This window comes from Stylophora pistillata, chromosome 8 (genome assembly GCF_964205215.1).
Source record: "Stylophora pistillata chromosome 8, jaStyPist1.2, whole genome shotgun sequence".
Taxonomy (NCBI): Eukaryota; Metazoa; Cnidaria; class Anthozoa; order Scleractinia; family Pocilloporidae; genus Stylophora; species Stylophora pistillata.
This window is the reverse complement of record NC_142526.1, coordinates 23,361,042-23,374,503: the sequence shown is the minus strand read 5'-3', so window position 1 is coordinate 23,374,503 and position 13,462 is coordinate 23,361,042.

The following is a 13,462-nucleotide window of genomic DNA, read 5'->3' as shown; positions in this document are numbered from 1 at the left end:
TAGGCAGCCACATTGAAATAATGATCATCTTTGCAGCGCGCTGAGTGATGATTTTCTTGTGAGGGTGAAACACGAGAAGGAAACGGTCCACTGCCATGGCTGATAAGCTGCCTGATGAAAGATTTACAGCCTCAAACCAGCAAAAATCGTATCTTTTACAGAGAATTAGGCCAGATATTCCAGAGACTAACCATTTAGGTCCAGTCACTGCTGTAAGCAGTTCAACCGGTATGCTAAAAACAGCTACAACTAAGTCCGCGACGGCCATGTTTACCAAAAAAGAATTGCTGGCAGCCTTTGTTCTTTTCTGAACAGTGTTGTTGTCTCTCAGACTCGTATTAACTACAACGACCAGGGTATTTCCCAATCATCTTTGGTATTTCCCAAAAGGGAAATACCAAAGATGATCGCATAGGCGGTCATCTTAAGTTGCCACAGAGGTTTGTGAGTCGAAACAAGACTTTCACTACTCCTGTTGGAATTAGTACCATCCATCTGTTTAGTCACAAGGCTTCTATTCGAATCTGAGAAAAATATGGGTCAATAAACGTTTCAGTGAGAAAATAACTGTCCAATGTAGTCTTTCGCAATCTCTTGCAGAAGGGTGGAAGAGATGTAGTTATTGTATTTCGGAAGAATGTTTACTTAACACCATCTTGATAGACAGTCGAAATAGCGCGAATTCGAATCAGACAGCGTCAATATGAGTTACCAACCCAATAAACTGAAACAATTTCCTTTTAATTTTAATGGTTGATTCCACAAGTCAATGATGACGTCTGTAAGTTCACTCTTAACTCTTAGTCACAGCATCCAGTTTTTGTTATGAAATTCGATTCCATTTCAGTAATTGATTTGCTTCTTTAGGCCCTGTTTACAAGCAGGTAGGGTAACCCTAGTGCTAGGGTTACCCTAGCACAACATATTACTTGAAAGAATGGAGAAACGTTTCGGATTTGGAGGTATTGCACTAAAATGGTTCAAATCATACCTAGAACATCGTGTTCAGTCAGTGAAGATCAAACACTCCATCTCTAAGCCTCGACATATCTCCTACGGCGTACCCCAGGGATCAGTACTTGGTCCACTACCCTTTCTAATGTATACCTCGCCTACAGAAGACATTGTTGCTGAACATAGCCTAAACTGTATGATATATGCTGATGATTCCCAACTTTACATAAAGATAAACTCCTCTGACAGAATGCTGGGCATGGAAAGATTGAAATCATGTGTTAATGCAATCATGGAGTGGGCAAGAAAAACAGATTGCAGTGCAACCCTTCAAAAACATAAATCATTCATTTCCTCTCACGCTTCTCAAAAAATCCTCCTTTCTGCAATATCAATGTTGGAGATGAATTCATTAATTTATCTAATACTGTCCGAGACCTAGGTGTCATGCTTGATTCTGTGACGAACTTACGCTCGCATATAAATTCCATCTGTAAATCGTCGTCTCAAGCAATCAGAAATATTGGTCGCGTTCGTAAATACCTCTCGACGCAGCAAAATGAAAGATTGATACACGCCTTCATCTCATCGAGACTTGATTACTGTAATAGCCTATTGTACGGTCTACCGATTTGTGACATCGAAAAAATTCCAACGGATCCAAAACACAGCTGCCCGCTTGTTAGTCGGTGCTAAATCAAGAGACAGTATAACACCTATACTTATGAAACTTCATTGGTTCCCGGTCACAAAACGAATTCAATTCAAGATACTGTTGATAACATACAAAGCACTAAATGACATGGCTCCAACCTATCTTGTTGAACTTCTTAGTCGATATATTCCAGCACGAAACCTCCGTTCATCAAACATGAATCTACTTGAGGTCCCAACAATTCGAACTAAAACGTATGGGCAAAGAGCATTCTTGCACCGTATTTGTGGAATCAACTACCTGAATGCATAAAAAACGCCGAATCTGTTGACTCCTTTAAACGCTTATTGAAAACTTATCTTTTCAAACATTAAGCCACCAGATTTTTTTGATATTGTACGTTGTCAAATATATGTATAACACGTAATAATTCATTAGTTTAGATAGAGTAGCGAAAATTGCATGTATAGGATTTTTATTGAAATTTTGTTAATTGTAATTGTAAAGCGCAAAGAGTTCAATTTTAATGCGCTATATAAGAACTTATTATTAAATTAAAATTGAATTAGGGTTACCCTGGCAGGAGGGTTACCCTAACGCTCCCACATTTCTTCTTTTTTCATCGACGTGTTTACAAGGCAACTAGAGTTACCCTAGCACTAGGGTAACCTTAGCTGAGCGCTAGGGTTACCCTAGTGCCAGGGTAATCCTAGCTGCCTTGTAAACGCTCTGCTGGGGATAACTCACCTACCCGGGACAAATTTTTACTTGTTTCCAGACCCTTTGAACATTGATAACAATGCGTGTAGTTACCAAACATAGGTAAGTTGTGAAATTTTGCTTGTAAACCTGGGCTATCTTTGACCCGCCTGCTAGGGTAACCCTAGCACAAGGGTTACCCTCCTTGCTTGTAAACAGGGCCTTAAGCAGGAAGTTGGAAGGGGGCGTTTTTCATTTGATGAAGTTTACACTTGAAAACCGGTTTTTTCTGCTTTTGGCCTCACTCAGTTTGAACAAAAAAAACTCAAAGCTAGGAGAAAATGAACGTACTAGAATATTATGAGTAAGATAAGTGAATTGGCTTTTCTTTGGTGCTTTTTACATGTGTCTTAAGTTTTCTTTGGAAAAAAATTGTCTATATATTCTTTTATGTCGTGTGCTTTATTTGCACAATTGTATCAGTCCTTTGTTTTGAATGATTTGACATAATAATAAAAAAATAATAACTTTATTTCAAAACTTAAAGCATTACAATAACTTCGTGTGGGTAATGGTTTTTCCTCTCGTACATTTCCAAATTAATTGATACGAACGGAACACATCTGTTAAATTCGGTTGTCTATGATCAGACTCGTATCAGACCCAAACTAACTTTGATAAAAAAAAACGACCTACATATAAAAATCGCGAAAGCAACTACTAGTTCGTTTTAAAAGAATTTAAAAAAACGTGCATCGAAATTACCCTTAAAAGTAAGTTACATTAAAAAATATATGAGAAGGGAAATGACACTCTTACTCTAAAAAACTGTAAAAACAAATTTTGAAAATGTCTAGCCTATATTTGCCATAGTATTGTCATTTCAAAAATCTGTATCGAATGTCTCAAATGTTCTTCTCTTCTTTCTTGTACCTCTTAAGCATAAGAGGGCACATCGTAAGAGCGCAAAAGAGATTTTGGCTCTAATCCAGGACATAGTGTTAGAGTATGTTTCACATTTCTTAATGGATAGGAGTTCAGCTAAGCGTTTATAATAAATTTTGCATTCAGTGCCCATCCCTCCGGTGGTACTAAAGATCAGGGGCGTAAAGGATCCTTGCTCTATTTCCAATACTCTACTGGCGTACTTTCGTTTCTTCTCATTTTTGTGCTGTTTAAAGACTTGCTCAGATGTCTTCTCGCGATAGGAGTCAGCATAAGGGTGGAATACCCGGACATCAAAGTATGCAGACTTCTGTCGCTCCCAAAAACCGCTGGCTAGAATATCAAGACGAGCATCTTGGGAAGTATTGGCCCCATTGTTCAAAACTTCTCCCGTAATCTGCTGCAGGTGGGGGGGGGGGGGGGGGCTCGATTTCCACATCTTTACATACGGTGCTACGAAGTGCCGCCTCCAGGTCTCTGATCTCATTGTGGCGTTGTATCACAAATCCGAAATTTCTGCAGGTCATCGCATGGTCCACGTCAAAGATGCCACCACAGACGCACCGGTTTGGGATGTCAGAGAATTCCCAATTATATCTCAGCTTAAGGGCATCTCTAAATTCTCCGTTATCGAGATCGTATCCTTGGTCTTTTAACGGGATGACAGTGAGCCAACTGGAGGCACCTCTTTCTGATGCTTGTTCTTTCACTTTGAGCGAGTTCGGTGTTAACATGTTCTTTACCCTCACTTCAGATTCTTTCAGGGCCTCACGTTTCTTAGCTATTGCCTGGGACTTTGCAGCATTATTATCTGCTTCATCTGGGGTGTGGTGATCTTGATGTATGATACGCTGAGTCAGTGGTCCAGTAACAGTTACTGAGATTTCATACTCTTGAGATGCCAATTCTACGGGGTTTGCGATACCAAGTCCGCCCAAACGCACTGGGAGAGCAAGCAGGTTGCTCATAAAAACTTGGGGTCAGACCCCTCGGAAAACCAGAACTCAGCGGAACATATGGGGTTCAAAATGCACCAATCACATTAGATCGCTGTGATACAAATGGTAATGCGTGAGACGTCGACACCATCGCCTAAGTGAAGACTAGCAGTAAGCAGTCGAAACATCGCGATCTACATCGATCTCCATGTGATTACATCGTGAGACAAACGACTAAACAGTTTATTAATATCATTTTGATGCAGTCGCCGGTGTATTCAAGCACATCAAACGTAATCAAGGCCAAACCTAGAGCATCTATAGTATAAAACTTATTCCAAGAAAATGGCGACACTCAAGATTGGGCTTGATATTGCGCAATTCCGGTTTCATGAAAATCAGAGATTAGAAAGTTTGGTAAATGGCTACCTGTGGTCCAATTTCAAAATATAGAGAGATTATTCAAAACAAAAAGGGTGACCAGCCTCGTTTGAGACGCGTTGCGAATATCAGTTGTCATACAGCCAACTAAGGTGCAGTGTAAATGGAATAGACATCTGGCTCCTTCTCTGGACTGTCTTCCATTCTCAATGGACTGATGTTAGAGAACACAGATTAACACACCTAAAATGAAATGTATGGTTAGTAGATCACTGGCTGACTTGTGCGTTAAGAAATTTAGAAGATGCTTCTTCAAAATTTTAGAACCAGGATACAAAACACTGTCTTAAACAACACATGGAACTTCCTGTGGGTAGATTTTTTTATGGACCGTTAATCTAGTAAATGGGTTGGAAATGAATTTTATATTATATCTATCGTTGTTGTCGCTAAGTACTGTCTTTTGTAACATGCCTTTTGCATGTTACAAAAGACATCCTTTTGTAACCTGCCTATCCTTTGAATTCCACTCACCTGTGTCACCAAAACCCAATGCCTATCTAATTTCAAACGAAATACAAAGTATAAAAGGGAAAGTTGCAGCTCCAATCTTAAGAAAAGGTGAAAAACTCATTCTTGTGGAAATACCTGGCGGCGCAGTTTAAACAACATGTAGAACACCAACAATTTTCCCCTTACTTAGTACTAAAACAGGCGCAGTAAATTGTTTTGAGAAAGAATGTTAATTACAGTATAATATGATAGCGTTTAGTTAACAGTTAAGGGCCATCCAATGTCCTTGGTTAAGTTACGATCAGAATCGGCACGTACATGACTTGATTAAAATAATTAACCTGTATTAATTTTGGTAAAGAATCCAAATAAGGATAGCCTTTATAGGACAGTTAAGAGCCACCCAGAGGCCTTGGAAAAGTAAAGATCGCTGACGGTACGAAACTTAGCTTAAGTCAAGTGAAGTACAAAAAAGATGTATTGTAGAGGGAATGTTTCCTTTGGTCTAAAGTTGCTTTAAAATGCAATTACAATGTTATGAGTGCATCAGGTTTTCTGTAGAATTCAGGTTGTCGTAATGAAATATGCAGGCCAAGTCAATAAACACACATGGTATTATCAACTCGCGATCTTTGCACATTGTCGCGTGATAGATTTGTTTTTCCAAAGGTCTGTTGAATTTGTTCGCAAAGGAAGTTTTCCAGAAGGGAATGTAAATTATTGTGTGTACTAAAAAGAGTAAGCACTCCCACATCAGCGCATCAATGATCAGCGTAACTATTCCCGCCCACTGCAGTAAAAATAAGTTTGCCCCTTCATTTACCAGTTCGCTCCTCAATCTTTTAACGTGTTGAAATCACGATAACGTGTTGAAATCACGATAACGCGTTGAAATCACGATATATTTCGATCGAAATGCACTTTCACAGCGAAACCATAACAAGGCGGTTTCAATTTCAAATTCAATTTTTTGCTCTGTTTGGGATAAATGAACATTCTCTTGACCAATCAACCCTTTTTCACCAATTGAAAATCCTCATGTATGTTATTAAACACTCTACTGTCAGCAATCAATTATCAATTTCCTTTTCCAAAACTTTTTCAGACATAAATCGACCAATGAAATAACCGTATACGGTCAGGTATAAACTCGTGACTGAAGAGTTCAACAAACCTATTAACACAACGCTTATTATACTGAAGGTCTTGGTGATGGAACCTCAAAACGCTCCTCCGTTTGTTCTTTTTCGAGGATTGTTGCTCTGTGCAGTTTTCATAACCGCAATAGAGTCATCCGCATACTTCACAACGTTGACAAATAAGCGGCTCAAAGGCTTCGTTGTAAAACGGTTTGAGTCCCCCTGCCAAATCTGGTGCAATCAATATTGTTTGAAAAACGCCTGGTGTACTTCAACAAACTTCAAACTTGCTCCTCAAACTTCTAATGGCGAAGCGGGAACATGTGAACTAAACAAGCACGATGGCTCTGTTATCAAAGAAAACACACATATGCAGTTCGAGGAAGGAGCCACTTTCTCAATGCTTCTAAAGGTAACTACGGCCTAAAATGCTTTATTTTGTATGTTAGGTTCCACGAGACCTAGCTGCCTTGCGGCTGCTGTACGTTTAATTAGCAGATAAATTGTTAGTTTCAAGTTTGAAATTAACCAGTTTTGTGTTTTTATTTTGCTAATATTTCATTTGCTAAAAAAATCGACTCATTCGGGTTAAAGTCTTTGGCGCCACATTGGTATTTAGCAATTTTCAGATTTTCAAGGGGTGAAATGAGAAGTGATGATGTGAAATTCTATTTCGGTGAGCTCGTCGATAATTATTACTAAATAAACTGATAAGATGATAGGCGCGGTACAGTTGATAAAAGACTTATTGTTGTTGCACTAGTAAACCCATAGCATCTTCGTTAAAGTCATAGCCCTCACTTTCTTTCGATTTACTGGTGTTCTAACTCACTATACGAGGTGTAATACTGTAGATAAAAGGAGACTGTTATCGTAATATCTCGCATGCACTATTTCGACGGTAAAACTAAAGAGAATTCGATTTATTACTTAACTAGCCGACAAGTGGTCACCACAGCAAGGTGTGTAGGAGACCATTAACATATAGCTTTAGGACTGCACCCTTTTCAACCTTTTTTCTTTTTCGTTTTTCGTTTTAAATTTACCTCCTTTACAGAGATAAGATTCATGCGAGATTTCTTCATTATTCTTGCATATCCTGAGTAACACGCGGGCTACATCAAACAAATATTCATTACCGATTACTCTGCCTTGTTGATACAGTCCAAATGCAATCAATAAAACACTTATCACTCCAAAATCTTTCGTTTTGAAGTTTTAATTGAGCTGAGTTTTATGAAAACGAAATGAACTTTCCTTGAACAATGACATGAATTGACAAATGATGGGGAAAAACAAGACTGAACATAAGGCCGGTAAACCCGATCTTGAATTAAGTTGAGTCAGTTATGCAAAAATTTGTGAGGGAAGATATGTTCGGGTATGATTTTCCATGCCAGCGACGGATGGTTTCAAAAACTTTGTTCACTATGATCACTACCACAGAATTTTTCCTTGCTACAAAACACCTGTTACATGTGCTGTTTTGAAACTAAAAACACATTGGTCGAAGAAAGAGGATATTGACTTACTTTTGTCATTTTTGCCAAAATGTGTTTCTAGCGCTAGCTTGTGAAATGTGTTTGAAAAACTCCATGATCTTATCGCCTAATATTCGGTCTATAAAGTGGCATTTTTTTATTATGACAAGACATAGGGTGTAGGACATGTGGTGTACGACTCAGAAGCCACTCTTTTTTCAAAGGAATCTGCTTTAAAAAATCATCTAGTTTTGCTTGGGGGAGGGCTGAGGAATTTTGAGATTTTATTCCAAAAAAGTGTTGGCCCTGCCTTGCGTTGTTAAAAAAAAAAACTCTTGACCCCCAACCTTCAGGTGACTGACAAAAGTGCCACCCTCCCCTGACCACTTCATGGTATGTTCCATCCCGTAGAAACCTCAGAATATTTCGCTCAGTGTGAACGCGAAATGTTTGAATATAAATATATCTCGATATTGAATGTGTGCGAGCTGAAACATGAAACTGCGAACAATCAGTGTGGGATAATTATGTATTATCGCTGTAGTTTGAATATGGAAGTATAAACTTTGAGTATTATATAAGTTTTGAACATAAAATATCGAAGGGAAAATACACGCGCTTCCTTCTCTGGCTAGCCCGCATTGCTGTTAGTTATTTTAATAAAAAGGTTTAATTGTTTAAAAGCATGCGAAATCTGACTCTCAAAACTAATATTTCCTACATTTCCGAGTTATGTCAAAGGCAGGCAGGCAGGCTTCTGTTGAAAGCTATGTGCCATTGCATAATATAAACGTAAAAATGTAATCTAGAACCTATAATAAAACAGCAAATTAAATCAAAGTGGGTGAAAAGAAAAACTTACTCTGTAAGAAAAATGAAAAGCAACATCACAAAAATCCTCACAAAAAAAATTCTGGAAAAGGTGTGACTCTCCCCTTGAATAGCTTACAAAGAGGTATGACCCTTTCGGTGCTCACTTTCACTGATGACCCTCCCTTCTGAAGCCCCAGCCCTCTCACCACCCCTCAAGAAAAAAACATACCTTTCCTAATTTGCAGCTCTACTTTGGAATAGTTTCAAGGTACATTCATATTCGTGTTCTGATCGGGTTTTCACGTCGCAATGTCTATAAATGTTACTTTTAAGGGCTGTCCAACAACCAACAGTTGTGAAACTGGACGTGTGTGTGTTTATAACGAAAAGGAACAATCTAATTCAGGCGAGTGCAAGCCCATTTGGACCGGAGAAACTCGTACTGAGCTGGGTAAGAGGCAACTCAGAGAAGCAAAGTGAGGATGGTAAAGGAATTTTGCTTAAGGAAAATGGCGAAGTAATCGTCTCCGAGACTTGAAAACTAACAAACCAACATTTTGAAGGGAAAGAAACAAACGGAAAGAGAAAAAAAAAGGAAAAGGAAACTGACAAGAATAGAAAAAGTTTAAAACTTTGAATATATATTTATACATATTTGATCAATTTTTAATTAAAAAAATATCTCAAAATGTCGAACATTACATCTTTTTTTAAGTTAACAACTCAAAAAATTTAAGGTTGATATTTTTAGCTCAGGTTGTATGCATGTTTGGAGAAAAGACCGATCTTAAGCATTATATACATGTCTGGTACAGCGGCAAAATGACCGTCCATCGTCAGAGTCAATTCAAATCAGTCCCACGTCTTTAATGTAAGGGACCAATGTTTTCTTCAGCGTCTTTAAATTAGCGTTGCTTAGAACGTTTAGCAAAATATTACTGACGATTCTTAACGTTATCTTATACTCCCAAAAAGTTACTTGTGACAGCCATCCCTGCAAAAATAATGGAACTTGCACAGACGGAGTCAACGGATATAACTGTAGCTGTGCCCCAGGAATTCACGGGACGCAGTGTGAAAAGATTGAAGGCCTGTCTTGTTCAAAAGGTTTGTAGTGACGTGAAACAGATTTAAAATCCACTGTATGAATCCCTTAATTTAGTCAACAGGCTTTGGAGGTTTTTGCAATAGATACGCTTTTCGTTTCAGAACCAAAATTTGTTGCTCAATGTAGACCCGCGCCTTACTTTACGCAACAACTTCCTTCAACCCTCAATAAATGTTTTTGTTGCGCGACAAGTTGATCACGCAACGTGAAAAAATGCGGAACATCGACCCAGAACTTGCAACGAAACGATGTTGCGAGACAAGTTCAGTGTTTTTGTATCTCGCATTTCGCCACCTTTTGCGCGGTCTGTACTCTTATCGACAACGATATTAATCATCACAGTGGTCAAATTAAATTTGTTGCGGACATCACAAGGCCCACACAACATTTTCACAACTTTGATGACGAATGTCGTTGTCGATAAGAGTATAGACCGCGTTAACTCCTCAAGAGGTCTTGATCTTTGCTTGTGGATTGTTTTAAATCTAGTTTCTTGTATTATCAATTATGTCTCTAGACCTCAGGCGTAAAATATTCCATAGAAAACGCGTGAAACATGATTTCTGGTTACTTCAAGATTTCCTTTTTTCGATTTTTTCCACAGGTTACCGGATAATTTTTGAAACGCTTTCCATCAAAAATTACGCCAAGAAAGAAAACGTAATTTCTTCAATTCTCTCGGAATTTACCGTGTGCTTTTATGTTAAAAGGAAGGATACAAATACAACGAGTTTACAATGCCTCTACAGCTACGCAGAAGCTCCTAGTAATCATGGAAATGGAATTTCTATTTGTTTGAATTCTCAGCCAGGATCGAGAATTGGGATCACTTTGGATAAGGCGGGAGCTAGGTAAGTGGTGTGTGGAACAAAACAAGAAGGTATTGAAAAAATACCGAGGGGCACTCCGCTGAACATTCTCAGACGTTTTTTGGGGAGATTGGGATTATATTGAAGCAATTTATGTAGAACTAAGGGAGGGAAAAATACTAGATTTTTACTTACCGAGCGAACAAGTGAGGTTAATAAGCAGTTTTTTTTTATATGACGCTCGGACCAAACTTTGTTATCTTGCCGGCTTTCATAAATAAAAACACATGGCTTATGACCATTTCCGTGGAAAGGGTAGCGTTCCCTGTGGTGAAATACCGACCAAGTAAGAAGCAATTATAACGTTCGGATTTACCTTAGGACTACCTTGCCACAAAATAGAGTCCCTTGTCACGGTAGAAAGAAATAGCGCGCACCGCTAGCGAAAACGCTCAGGAAATGCCAGGAAATTGTGACAAAACTACAAAACTAGCTTTCATAGAAACTGAAAAAGAATCAATGTAATTTTGCGTTGCGCATGAATAAAACAGTGCATGCTTTGATAACGGGCATAATTAAGAAAAAAAAAACAACAAGAATAATTTTCGAAGATATCAAGCACTTCTAGTCGATATTATGCTCTCTCAATCAGCTCAATTGATAATAGGACTCGACCATCAATGGAAATTATTTTGAAACCCTTTCCTTTGCACTGCAATGCAATGGTAATGATGAGAAGTAAAAACTATGGCGATGATGGTTACAAATATAGAGTAGCTATCTAATGTAATGTCTTATATTAAGTAATGTTGATAGCCTTGTAATTATTTTTATGTAAATTTTCTTGTTTTAGCATGTATTTTTGCTTAAAAACAATAAAGACCTATTATTATTATTATTATTATTATTATTATTATTATTATTATTATTATCATTATTAACATTTGGAGAGGGACCCTAACTAAGTTAATTTGCGTTGCTTGGTAGTGTTTCAGATTTTTCGGCCATGGAATGAACTGTCTTACCACTTAAGCTTTTAATGAATTACATGCAATTAGTATAGAGAAATTAAGTCTTTGGAGGATCTGAGAATTTTTAACGCACATTTGTCTATGATCATTTACCAAGTGTTACAGACACCGGAGCTAAGATAAATGACACCATGTGGCACCATATCTGTGTTGCCTGGAAAAGCACAAAAGGCGCCTGGCAGCTTTATCTGGATGGACACATCCGAAGAAATGGAACAGGCTTAAAGGAAAATGACAAGATTCCAGCCGGAGGAACAGTTGTTATTGGACAAGTTCAAGATACAGGTGGAGGGGATTTCCAAAGCAGTGATAGTTTTGGACCGGGTGAGGTGACAGAAGTTAACCTTTGGAACAGGGTCTTGTCAGCGAGCGATATCGCAGAACAGTATGCAAACTGCCACATTACCAAAGTCGGTCTGATGCACTGGTGGGAACAATTCAAAGATGGTGTTTCAGGGGTGAAAGTAGTCGAGCCTTGAACTGAACATTGAACAGAATTGAGATCATTGATCAGTAGCTTTTTTTGTACGAAGCAAAGTCTTTCCGTCATGTGAGAATTCATGTTCTTTATGAGATAACGACATCAATACCTGTACCTTTATTACTATCAAGATAATTTTTTTTTATTTAATCATAATGCAAACACTTAAATCTATAAGGTAGCTGCAGTAAACTCATCATAAGTAAATCCGGAATAAACTAACGTTATAACCACATTCTCTGTTATCCTTGACTTCGGTGAGAAGACTATTGGGGCGCAGATCTCCATACCCGCTAGCTAAGTGATACATTAGGTACCTATTATTCCAAATTTGACGCCCTACTGAGTTTACTTCCGGAAATATCGAGAATTGTTTTGTATTTTGTCATTACACTCGTTTGGATGAAGGATCTAAGGGAAATTGTTTAAAGGCTTCATCGGCGTGGCACCATATTAAGTGGTAACCCTGTCAGGTCAAGACGGTCAGTTTTCAAAGTCCCGAAGTTCTTTCCCCTAATCACTGTAATTGAAAGCGGTCACCTCTATTTACACTTATTCATTGAGTCCCAGCTTTGCCAACAGCCTCTTTGTATTGTCCTCCATTTCTATTGAACGGTCTCTTAAAGCGGACCCATTTAGATAAAACTAAGAATAGTCTTATGGTGTGGTGCAAGTCCTTTAACCTTCCACTTTTGTCGGGTTTAGCTCGATGTTTGTTCAGGGTCTCGCCTCTGCATTTCGACTTGTTATCGATTTGAACGTAAATTAAAAGCTACATCGTCAAACGTTCTCACATGTGCGTTTTACTCTGAACATATCTAACATATCCTTTGAATTGATAAATGTAAATTAAAGGGTTAAAAAAGAAAAAAGAAAGGAAAAGAAAAGAAAAGAAGAAGAAAGACAAAAAAAAGTTTGACTCCTTATACCTTCGGACTCAATCGTGGGTACGCAGATTGTACAAACCGGCGAAATTCGTTTTAAAATATGATTGGTATTTATTTAACGCATGTACCTATTCTATTAATTTCCTTCCCTGCTATCGGCCTGGCAATTGACCAATGTGCAAATTCTGTCAGTTCTAACCAAGTCCTCCCGTCGCGATTTTGGTATCGACAGGAGCTGTTCATCAATCCCTCTAGGTTTCATACCACTTTGCTTTTCTTAGTGCAATACTCTACAATTATACAACAGTTGGCATGTGTAGTCACAGACTATCTGCTTATTGACTGAGTAGGAGGGCCGGCGTGAGGTCCGTGCGTTATGAACGAGAGCCACAGACTATCTGCTTATTGACTGAGTAGGAGGGCCGGCGCGAGGTCCGTGCGTTATGAACGAGAGCCACAGACTATCTGTTTATTGACTGAGTGGGAGGGCCGGCGCAAGGTCCGTGCGTTATGAACGAGAGCCAAATATTTTCCCGTCCGGCCTAATCTAACTCAGTTCATAAGCGTTTTGTCATATGACCACTGACTAAGTTTCGAAAATCTAGAAACTCTTAAAAACGTGACTTAG